This window comes from Suricata suricatta, chromosome 6 (genome assembly GCF_006229205.1).
Source record: "Suricata suricatta isolate VVHF042 chromosome 6, meerkat_22Aug2017_6uvM2_HiC, whole genome shotgun sequence".
In the NCBI taxonomy this organism is placed as follows: domain Eukaryota; kingdom Metazoa; phylum Chordata; class Mammalia; order Carnivora; family Herpestidae; genus Suricata; species Suricata suricatta.
In genome coordinates, this window is record NC_043705.1 from 6,251,882 (window position 1) to 6,264,594 (window position 12,713).

General features: G+C 40.9%; 1 long non-coding RNA gene across 4 annotated transcripts in view; it reads right to left on the minus strand.

Annotated features, from left to right (window-relative positions):
* Nucleotides 1–12,713, minus strand: part of LOC115294396 — a 117,454-nt gene that overhangs the window by 78,602 nt on the left and 26,139 nt on the right. The window lies entirely within an intron of this gene.

The following is a 12,713-nucleotide window of genomic DNA, read 5'->3' on the forward strand; positions in this document are numbered from 1 at the left end:
TAACGCAATCATTCTTTAATAGGGTGGTTTTTAACCTCCACATTTTTGGAAGTTTTCCATATTTTTTCCTGTGGTTCATTTCAAGTTTCATAGCATTGTGGTCTGAAAGTGTGCATGGTATGATCTCTATTTGTTTATACTTAATGGAGGGCTGCTTTATGTCCCAGTATGGGGTCTATCTTGGAGAATGTGCCGTGCAGGTGACGGATGTCAAGTGTATACATACAAACATGAAAATGAGAGACTTACTTTTTCCTATTGAAAATAAGAGAAGTATTTTCCCTTCCCCTCCTTTTCTCCAAGAACTTAACTAAGACTTGCCATTGTAGGTACTTGCTCCTCTCTTTGAAATGTATGCACACCCTGTAGAAAACTAGCTCGGCATTTTGTCAGCTTTCTAGCCTAGGAACATCTTTCTCAAGGACCTGGGAGCTGTCTCCTTGAAATGGAAAGGTCGAGGGAGATAGTACCTCTAGATCCTAATTTCTGTGAGAGAGGAAGAGTCTACTTTTGCTAGATGCCTTGCTCCGGTTGCAAAACTACCTCCTGTAACAGATGAGAAGTCTGGTTTTTCTGGAGATAAAACTAATTAGCTGACATGGATGGTCACCTCCATCAACGGGTGAAGAAAGGAAGGGCGCCTGGGTGGCTCAGTTGGTTATGAGGCCGACTTGGGCTCAGGTCATGATCTCACAGCTTGTGAGTTCGAGCCCCGTGTCAAGCTCTGTGCTGACAGCTCAGAGCCTGGAGCCTGCTTCAGACTCTGTCTTCCTCTCTCTCTGTCCCTCCCCTAACTCATGCTCTATCTCCTAAAAACAAATTTAAAAAAAAATTTTTTTTAATTTTTTAAATAGGTGAAGAAAGGATGAACTATGGAGTGAAAAATGGTGCTGTCAAGTCCTCTGACTTGGGGACTAGTTATTGTTTATCTGGCAAACATATATATAATAGGTCATCTCTGCATGGACTGGCAAAAAGGGTGAGATTTCTTTCTATCTTTTGTAATCCGTTAGCAGATTGCCTGTAATGTGCCTCACATTACAAGTGTTTTCTTGGGGCACTTGGATGGCTCAGACAGTTGAGCATCTGGCTTTTGATTTTGGCTCAGGTCATGATCCCAGGGTAATGGGATGGAGCTCCAGGTCAGCCTCCCGGCTGGGGCCAGCTTAAGATTCTCTCTCTCTCTCTCTCTCTCTCTCTCTCTCTCTCTCTCTCTCTGCTCCTCTCCCACCCTAGCCCCGCCCCATGCTCTCTTTCTAAAATTAAAAAAATCCTTAGAGTGCTTTCTGTCTCTACTACCTTTGTGGAAAGGATTCCTGGCGTGGGAGAAGATTGTGTTTTTAATTCTATTTCCCTGATACACAGAAAGAGCTATAGACAAACTTCCACGTGACATGTGGCCAGGGCCAGTTTGAAGCTCCAAAAAGGAGTGACCAACCTGACCCCTTGGGCTTCATTCCTTCAACTGAATAACTAACTCAACTCAAGTATTAGGGATATATTCAATATGCAATAAAAATCTATTGGTTGATAAGACATGCTATTATAAGGGTACCACTATTCTTAAATTTGTTGGGTTTGGTTTTATGTGATTTTAATCGAACAATCATCTCCTATAATGGCTCTCTATTAATTTTGTACATCTGTCCATAACAGAGGTCATAAACTAGTTAGATCATAAACATTGACTAATACAAGTTCACAGAAGGACTTGGTCTGCCCACTGTGTTTTAAAAGCAGTTAAATTTGAATGCCTTTAGGTTTATGAAATCTGCCTGTCATCAGGGTATTATTAGCTAATACCACGCTGTCTGCTTTGTATCAGGTGCTCCTAGTACTTTTATATTAATTTCCTTATATCTCACAACCGTTCTTGGGTGCATCATAATACAATCCCCATTTTACAGATGAGTGACGGTTCACAGGATTTATAAAATAGGGAGCCAGAATTCAACCCTGTCATCTGGCTCCTTGGCCAAGGACTTTAACAGTAATACCACAATGCTGCCCATGAACTAAAGCCCTAAGTTCATCACCCCACTTTTCCTCATTGTTTCTGGCTTTTCAAAGTCTGATTCTGTTCCTACAAGGTTCTCCTTAGGTATGTTTCTGGCTGCTACCCACTAATGACTCATATTTTGAATTTTTTTGTTTTTTAATTTATTTTTGAGAGACAGAGAGAGAGAGAGAGAGACAGTACAAGCAGGGGAGGGTCAGAGAGAGAGGGAGACACAGAAGATGAACCAGGTTCCAGGCTCTGAGCTGTCAGCACAAAGCCCGACTAGGGGCTCGAACCCATGAACTATGAGATCATGAGCTGAGCTGAAGCTGGACGCTAAACCAACTGAGCCACCCAGGCGCCCCCTGAATGCTTAGAATATTAACTGCAGTCCCAGAAATGAGGAAGGACATACAAGGTCAAAGAAACCTTTGAAGAAGTGTCCCATGCTGTATCACTTGCTGCCCAGACATTACATTTTTTACAACCACTGAGATCCCACACTGGTTGAGATCAGCAGAATGACTATCTGCTCAGTGTCGTTAAAGACACCTGGTGTTTTTCATAACGTTTCACAGAGTAAAATAATAAATCTACCATGCATAATAGTACTTCTCCCTGACAGTCCCTTTACCAAAGGAATCAGGGAGATTCTCCACTGCCAGGGCGAGAGTTAGAGATGCAATCCAGCGTCAGAGGGGCTGATGTTAACATCCATTCAGGGCTGGAGAAAAGATGAGGACGTGAGGAGGAAGTGCAATGCTCACGTGGCTGGAGACCAGGAGAAGCCAGGAACCTTCACCGTTATGGGGGGCAGGGGGCCATGGGAAGAATGCCACCCAAGCAAACCAAGGAGATAAGAGCATTTCTCTGGGTTAAGAAAAGACTCTGGTGGGAAACTGAAAGCCCAGGCCTGCCCCTTGGGCTCTGTATGTTTAGAGTCCAAACATAAAATTCCTTAGAAGTGTGAAAAACGCTACACTAAAAACTTAATGGAAACCTGCCCCATCCCTGATGTGTCTGGCAGAGGCAAAGGTAGGACCGTTTCGAAGAGAAACTCCCCAAATCTAGGCCACATGGAATTTTCACAGGAAAAATTAAAAAAACAAGCTACTCAAAAAAAAAAAAAAACCCTCACATTTTAAAGTCATGAAACTCATGAGAAAACAATTGCTTAGGATACATGCATTCTCAGACTAAAAAAACACGAGCAGCATAAATAAACATAAGAAACTGTACAATGCCTGAGACAAAGGAAACATCTTTAAGTTTAAAACTCTCTAGCTCTTTAAGGTAAAGCATCCATTTCTGCCATGTGTTGTTATTTCTTAACTTTGAGCATAATATAAACTTTAAATCTTCAGAGACAATGATCATTAAAGAAAATATTATTTTGAAATCTGATTACTTTAATGGAAGCTTCTTTAATATACTCTATTGTCAAATTGACTTATAAACAACACCCATTACTCATCAATGCCCATCCCCCATTTCCCCCTCCCCCCAACCCGTCCACCCTCAGTTTGTTCTCTGTATTTAATAGTCTCTTGTGGTTTGCCTCCCTCCCTCTCTGTTTTTAACTATTGTTTCCCCTTCCCTTCCCCCATGGTCTTCTGTTCAGTTTCTCAAGATCCACATATGAGTGAAAACATATGATATGTATCCCTCTCTGACTGACTTATTTCACTCAGCATAATACCTTCCAGTTCTAATGGAAGTTTTTTTTAATGCCTTATTAAAAAATAATTGTTATACCTCTCCCTGCATTACTCTTACCCATTCCTGGAGTTAACTCAAGTCAAACTTGAAGATTTTTCATTATTACTTAGAAACAGCTGACTCTAATCAAAATATGGTGCTCAATTTCATTTGGCACTTGGGTCAACACAATATAAAGGGAAAGCCATGCGTGTTAGGATAAAGAAAACCCCCTTTGTCTTTCTCTGAGGAAGTTGGCAGAAAAATTTTTTTTAATTTTTTTTAACGTTTATTCATTTTTGAGAACAAGAGAGAGAGACCAAGTGGCGTCAGGGCACAGAGAGAGGGAGATACAAAATCTGAAACAGGCTCCAGGTAGAGCCTGAGGTGGGGCTCAAACTCATGAAGAGCAAGATTACAACCTGAGCCAAAGTCGATGACCTATGCCAAACTCGGATGCTTAACTGAATGAGCCACCCAGGCACCCCAGAAAAATTTATTTAATTTAAAATATAATTCTTGGGGCACCTGGGTGGCTCAGTCGGTTAAACCTCCAACTTTGGCTCAGGTCAGATCTCACGTTCGTGGGTTTGAGCCCTGCGTCAGGCTCTGTGCTGACAGCGAGCTCAGAGCCTGGAGCCTGCTTCCAGTTCTGTGTCTCCTTCTCTCTCTGCCCCTCCCCCTCTCATGCTCTGTCTCTCTCTGTATTAAAAAAAAATAAAAAATAAAATATAATTCTTTAGTTCAAGTCTTCTCTACTTAGGCACTAAAAATTACCATTTTTTTAAATTTATAATAGTTTATTGTCAAATTGGTTTCCATATAACACCCAGTGCTTCTCCAAGCATTTATACAAAAGTTCATGCTGGGTTTACTTTTACATTCACTTAGTATATACCTGGTGTATAGTTACTGTGTGTTTACCTGCACAAAATTCTGGGCCTGTGTGTCAGGTTAGAGGCCAGGACTGAAGATAGTTATTAGAAGCTAAACAAAACATAGAGACAGCATTCAAAGTTAAGCCTATCAGTGAGCTTTCCAATGGGTGACTATATACAGAGAACAGCAGAGTCTGAGGCTTAAGAGAGTCATTAAAGTTCACGAGCAAGAGGAAAAACCAAAACCAAAGACAAAAATGAGCCTGAGTAAAGCACAAAATATAATGTCAGATCACCGGGAGGCCAGGGCCACTGAATTTGGTGAGTAGAAAACCACTGGAGACTCTCATTAAACAACAGAAATCAGGACATTTACAAACACACACACACACATACACAAATGATTGTAAAGGAAACGGAAGCAATTAGTAGAAAATGTTCATTCGACACATCAGCAACAAATACAGATGATGGCAGCAGTGAGGAGAGCAACAGGGTCACAAGAAGGTGCTTAGAAAGAGGAAGACTATTTTAGAAAGAATGGAGTAAAATGGGATCAGTAAGAGCTAAGCCTCCTTCAGGAGGGGGTATCTGAGGGAGCGTCCTCTGCACATTCAGATCCAGACGGAGGCAGAGGGTCTGCAACAACGTGGACGGAACTGCAGGGCGGCACGCTGAGCAAAACTAGTCAGAGAGAGGTAAACGCCATACGACTTCACTCATACACGGAACGTAAGACACAAAACAGGGCCCCGGGGTGGCTCAGTCAGTTGGCATCAGATTTTGGCTCAGGTCTTAACCATACACTTGGTGGGTCTGAGCCCGGTGTCGGGCTCCGTGCTGACAGCTCAGTCCGAAGCCCGCTTCAGATTCTGTCTCCTTCTCTCTTGACCCTTCTGCTCACTCTGTCTCTCTCAAAAATAAATAAACATTAAACAAATTTTTAAAGATACAAAACAGATGAATATAGGGGAAGGGAAGCAAAAATAATATAAAAACGGGGAGGAGAACAAAACATAAAACACTCTTAAACATACAGAACAAACTGAGGGTTGCAGGAGGAGTTGTGGGTGGGGTATGGCTAAATGACCAAAGGGCACCGGGGGAGACACTTGTTGGGATGAGCAGTGGACGGTATGCGTTGGGGATGAATCACTGGCTTCTACTCCTGAAATCACTGTTGCACTGTATGCTATAACCAACTTGGAGTAAATTAAAAAATAAAAATAAATAATAATTAAAAAGATGGTGGCAGAGCGTTAACACTGAGGAGAAGAGACCACTCATCACTGGGGAGGTTCTCAGAGATGTTCAGTCATGTTATGAGGAGAACACAGCAGCACCTGTGAGAGGTTGGTGATGGTCACTGCAGTTCCTGCTCCCCGTGTGGCGGATGGAGAAGACCTCAGGAGTGCTGTGAGGAGTCCAGGACAGCCCACTGAAGAGAGACAACAGCCCGCGTGGTAGACTGTACCCAGTGCCTCGGGCTGCTGCCTGGATATTTAAGAATCAATACACCAACATAAGAAACACAGCACCAGATAGAAGGGGCGATTCAGTTCCATAAGACTGGCTAGCAGGGTGCTGTCCTAAAATTACCTTCAGTGATCACAAATAAAGCCCTTTGGTGATTCACAAAGCAAAAAATGCTAAGACAGAGAAGAGTTAGCTAGAACCACTCCTGCCCAAACCAACAAATGAGAAAATATTTCTAGAAAGTCATAACATCAATTAATATGGTATTTGCTTGTGGGGCACCTGGGTGGCTCAGTGAGTTAAATGTCCGACTTTGACTTCAGCTCAGGTCATGATCTCGCCATCCCTGAGTTGAAGCCTCATCTTGGGCTCTGTGTTGACAGCTAGGAACCTGGAGCTGGCTTCAGGTTCTGTGTCTCTGCCTCTCTCTCTGTCCCTCCCCGTCATGCTTTGTCTCGGTCTCCCTTTTGCTCTCTCTCAAAAATAAATAAACATTTTTAAAAGTTTTTAAAATTATATTTGCTTGTATATATTCTTTGAAAAGTGCAGTAAGTAGTTTCACTTCTATTTTGCATAGAAAAAAAGACCCTCAGTTAAAAAGACTCCTACAAAGTTCAGATGCAGAGGGAACACAAGAGGTGCACTTGTGAGAGAACTAAATCTATGGTTGCCAAAGGGGAGCAGGGGATGGGCAAAATGGACAAAGGGGAGAGGCTTCTAGTTACAGAATGAATAAGTCTAGGGAGTAAAAGGCACAACAGAAGGAATGTAGTCAATGGTTCTGTAATCGCATTGTCTGCCAAGAGGCTGTAGCTACGTACGTGGTGAGCACAGCATCATGTATCAGCCTGTCGAATCAATATGTTGAAACTAATACAACATGGTGTGTCAACTACACTCCAATGAAAAAATGAAAGAAAAAATAACTAGGAAAGTCCTCAACAGAAAATAGAGGCTCCAGTCGTCTCTTCTAAAACCAAAATCACAATTATGAGGCATATCCAACACTAAACTAGCTTATCACTAAAAAGGAAAAAAAGAAAGAAAAGGAAAGAAAACTAAATCTGCAAGAATACAGGAAGCACGAGAGACACTTCACACCTGGCCTCGAAGGAAAGCAAAGGCTGAGAGTCTGGGAGCACAAGAGATTCAAGTGCAAGAATTAGTACAATGTCCAAAAGCATGACAATGATTAAAATGATGATTTTTGTAGAACAAGTATGGTGCTTTTAAGTGTGACTATAACGTAGATTTTAAAAACTCAAGTACATCAAACCCTTATCTTTTTTTTTAACTTTCAGGATAATTTTTCCTACACACTGAATAATTTCTGAGTCACTGGCTATGAATGTCAAGAATCTTTTACCACCTTGGAAGAGCTCTAATGACTGATATTTAGACAATAATATTTTGTACTGGGGATATATGTTTAAGTTTGCTTGTCTGATTTGTTTTATTTTTTAGTGGTTGTTTTGAAATACAGACACAGGTTTTTGAAGAACAAGCTGTGAAGAAACTAATGTCTCCTAAAAATGACCCCAAAAAAACTGGGTTACTCTCTAAGGACAAGGATTTATTTATTTTGTCCCCATTTTTCCAGCCTAGAGCTGAATATTTTATATCAATATGCATAGGTGAAAAACTAAAATGTAGCCAATAGCTCATGCATTGAGACTAAGAGATAAAATACAATTGGATAAGCTTCCCATATATCCAATCACAGGCTTTCAGCTGTGTTTGGTATTAGTTTTGGAAAATATGACATGCTTGTTAGCAAAACACAACACAAATTCAACAACGCTCCACCTGTCTTTACAATTTTTCATTCTTTATTTATTCAATGGATTTCTATAACTGTGCACATTCCTGAAGCTCTGAGACACACACACACACACACACACACACACACACACACACAAGATTTTCAGCAAAATATTTAAACCAGCAAATAACTCCAATAAAATCAAACGGAAAAACCAATAGGAGTTTCAAAAAACATTCTTACACTATCTTTCCATCTAGGTAGCATCTGCAGCAAAACTAGGATTTCAGGTTCAATCAGAATTCCGGGGACATGGCCTTTAGTATTCTATGACTGCATAAAAAGAGAGGTCATCTCTAAAAAGACATAAGCCTGGACCCAAGAGTTCCCTTTTCCAGGAAACCTTCCCTAACTACATTGTAACAAGAAACCATGAGGGCTGAGGGAATTACCAAGGGTCATCTCCTTTGGGAAGCCTTCCTTCAGTTTAATGACCCTTGGCATTTCATTTAACCTTCTGTAATTAAGATGAGAATTTTGCCTTGGTTTTACTGTTGTTACTGGTATAAAAATTCCAGGAAATACTAAAATGTGATATTCCCTACTCCTCCCTATAGAGGTATCCCCAAGACCACACCTTTATATTTTTCACCTTTACTGGTTCTCTAGGAAGACTCACAGGCCCTAGAAGATACTTGATTGCATGCCTAATACTCATTAAAGAAAAAAGATTTTAAAAAATCAGCCAAGGGAAAAGACACATGTGACCAAGGCCAAAGGAAACCAGGCACAAGCTTTCAAGAGTTCTCTCCCTGTAGAGTCACAGAGGACTTAATTCGTCCAGCATCAAATTGTGGCAATGCACGTGCTGTCGGCCTGGAAGCTCACGAGAGACTCAGGGCCCAAGGTGTGGGTGGAGACTGGTCGCACAGACATCGTCTAGCTCTGCACAAATTCTAGACTCTCAGAATTAAAGTCGGTGTTCCGCATAATCCACATTGTTTCCACAAACAGATTAAGCACACTAAGCCACTCTTTTATTAGTTACGGAATGGTGGGAACACTCCAGGAATCCACGTTTCCAAATGCTGGCCAAAAACCAACCTTGCAAAGAGACCTTTCTAAGAATAGCAGTCTCAGACTTACATGGTAATTCTTTTCTGCACGTACCCTTTGAGATTGGATGGCCAAGCTTCTGTATCTAAGTCTGGAGCCCTGAAGAAAAGCTTTGGGGAGGAATGTAGATTTGTGGAAGAGATATTAAGCTAGATTTTCTTTGAGGAGGAAGGGATGATGGCATTGACCTGAAGAGGACTAAGAGCCTCACTTCTGGTGTGCCTTCTCTAGGAATAAAAAGATGAGGGCAGTCCTGTAACAAGTGGCAAGTCCAATGCTCATCTCCAACACAGCAGGTTTGGATACGGTAGAACTCTTGGGGGCAGGTTACACACATGGATACCTTGGGGTCTAATCCTTAAGGGTCGTAACTCTGAAAACCAAATCAAAAAACCTCGAGCATACTTTTGGCAAGAAAAGAGTAGAAATACCTCCTGCTACTGTGGGCTTTAAATCTGAAGATGCAAGTGACAGCCTGGATATACTCAAGACCCGTGTCAGGTTATCAAGACTATATTCTTCTTCTGGGACTTTTTAATGTTTATTTATTTATTTTGAGAGGGAGACAACACACAAGTGGGAAAGGGGCAAAGAGAAAGGGAGAGAGAGAAAATCCCAAGCAGGTTTCATGTACAGCACCAAGCCAGATGAGATCATGACCTGAGCCGAAATCAAGAGTTGGACACTCAACCAACTGAACCTTGTTCTGGGATTCTAACACAACTCCCAGGAAAAAAATCCTCCCCTTGATAGCGTCACCCTACCAAAACAAAAAACAAAAAACAAAAACCACTTTTTAAAAGAAAAATGAATTGATACTAGGCATTCACTCAGATTTAATTTTTTGTATATATTTAAGAAATACAACAATGTGGGACACCTGGGTGGCTCAGTCAGTTAGGCAACGGACTTCGGCTCAGGTCACGATCTCACAGTTCAGGGTTTGAGCCCCGTGTCAGGCTCTGTGCTGACAGCTCAGAGCCTGAAGCCTGCTTTGGATTCTTTGTCTCCCTCCTTCTCTGCCCTTCCCCTGCTCGTGCCTCTGTCTCTTTCTCTCTCAAAAGTAAATAAACATTAAAAAAATTTTTTTTAAAGAAATACAATAATGTGATTCTCTTTGACTCTGCTGTGGTAAAGCAAACTCACTCCAGTTAAACATAAAATTTCATGGAAACCTCATGAGTAGGTACCATCCACTTATTTACCGATAAAGTAATCACGGCCTAGAAAGATTAAACAACTTGCTTGAATCATGGAACAAAGTAGTGGCAGTAGGTAGCAACTGTACTGTATGTTTTTAACAATACTCTCTAAGTGAATTCAGAAGACCCTGTATTCCCTCACGCATTTTGAAAGTGACATCTGTTTTTCATTATAAAATTAAGTCATTATAAATGATGAAATGTCCTGTGTTATAAATATTGACATTTCACAATATGATTACATTATCTTTTAAAATATATCCAATGCAATCTAAATACCATTACACTTGGACCAGCATCATCCACTTGAGGAAGAAAAGAGCGCTTCTTTAAACAACTGGAAGTTGGGGAATACTTCTGTTTATCTTTGACCTGCATTCCATTCAACATCAACAACAGAAGTTTATCCTAATGTAATCATTCTAAAAAAATTTTTATGTCTTTATTTTATTTTGAGAGACAGAGAGTAAGCAGGGGAGGGGCACAGAGAGAGGGAGACACAGAATCTGAAGCAGGCACTAGGCTCTGAGCTGTCAGCACAGAGCCAGACGCAGGGCTCGAACCCAAGACTGTGAGATCATGACCTGAGCTGAAGTCGAATGCTTAACCCACTGAGCCACCAAGGCGCTCTCTAATGGAATCATTTTATGCTTACAATTTTTTCATGGATCACTCTACCTGTCTTTGTGATGAAAATATACAGTCCTGGTAGTGAATAGTTGTTACTGCAGTGGAACACTAAAGGTAAAAGAAATGTTTCCTAAATGGCCATTTTGTTGCTTGGAATGACATTCCTTAGACGAAACCATTGCTTGTTTAAGTAAGCATTACCATTACTCACTTTTTGCACACTGATTTCAAGTTGTGCTTTTGCTGGGAAACCTAGAGGTTTTTGCACCCACAACAATACAACACTGTTGGGCTGCAGTAGGTGAGAGTTTTATCTTTCTCTTCAGGGAAAGAAGATCCTACCGCAAAAGGTACGGACCAGAGACAACACCCCCACCCATGCACTCCATCACACGTTAGAGCAGACCAATCAAATTAGAAAGCCTCACAGATGAGCTGAGGGAAATAAATTGCCATAAATCAGACTGAGTGCCCGAGCACTCCTGGGAAAGCTTCACAAACCTCCCTAGAGTATTCAGACCCTCGTCTGAAGAAATATCCTACCTTTATTCTCCCTCCGCTCCAGCTCGTGATAAATTACATTGTGATTATTGATCTAATTGTGTTTCCTCCATGTTGTGCATTAAATGTTTCAGGCAGAAGCTGTGTCTTCACTAGTAATATCTTTTTTTTTTAATGCTGTATTTATTTTTCATACAGAGAGAGACAAGAGCATGGGAGGGGGAGAGGCAGAGAGAGAGAGACACACACAGAATTGGAAGCAGGCTCCAGGCTCCGAGCTGTCAGCACAGAGCCGGACTCAGGGCTCGAGCCCACGAATGTGAGATCATGACCTGAGCCGAAGTCAGAGGCTTGACTGACTGAGCCACCCAGGCACCCCAGTAATGTCTTCTAGTACCTAGCATGACATCTGCTACACAGTATGTGCTGATTAAATACGAGTTTGATGAGTGAATGAATGTTGTTACAAAGTAAACAAAATTTAGTTGAAAAGTCATTCATCAGTGAGTTAAAACAGGTTACAAAGTATCTCTAGTACTATCTCACTTTGGTCAAAAGAAGTACACGCAAATATGTATACATATGCATCAGGAAGTATTTCTAGGTGGATGAATTTTGGGCCACTTTCTTTGTGACAATTTCTATTTTCTGGTTTATCTACAATCTACTTAGGTAAACTTTGTAACATTTTACAAAATATATCTGCAAAGCAGAAGTAGAAAAACCATTTCTGTTTAGGATGGAATGTCCTGGAAGCAGCTGGAAGTGGGCTTCAGCCCAAAGAGAAACTGTTGGTTAACAAAGAGAATTATATCCCCTCCCTCACTGATCTTCAGACAAAATGCTATCTTCATGAGGGAGCTGGGCAATTAGTTCAATGAGCGCCTGGCTATAACAAGGAAAACACTCGAAGTTAGAAATTGCTACCATCATATTGATCAGGAAGGAAAATGGATTTATCCTTAGATGCACCGTGACTGAACATTCTCAACTTCACACTGTCGTATTGTGTTCAATAAAGTAAATGTGTTAAACTTATGACTAAATCTTCTGTAATGTTGATGACTTTGAAAGATTTTTCATAGAAATTCAAAAACCAAAAAAAAAAAAAAACCTTCATTGAATCAGTGATGGTCATGTGTATAAGGTAAATATGACGAACTATTAATTCTCTCACTTCAAACTATTTCTAAATTTGCATTATTTTAGACATTTAGGAAGTTAATGGATAAAAAACATTCTGACATAGCTCAAAAATGACTGAGGATTGTTGCTGTTGTTTTGCTGCTTTTGCTTCAGATTTTCCAGTTTCAGCAGATGGATTCTGCAAAGGACTGAATGTTTGAACACCCCAATGTGGTCACGACAAAGAACATGACATCTCCGAACCCCACCGCTCCACGAAGGGAGAAAGAGGATAGGAAAATGGGAAAATAAGGCATTAATAATGG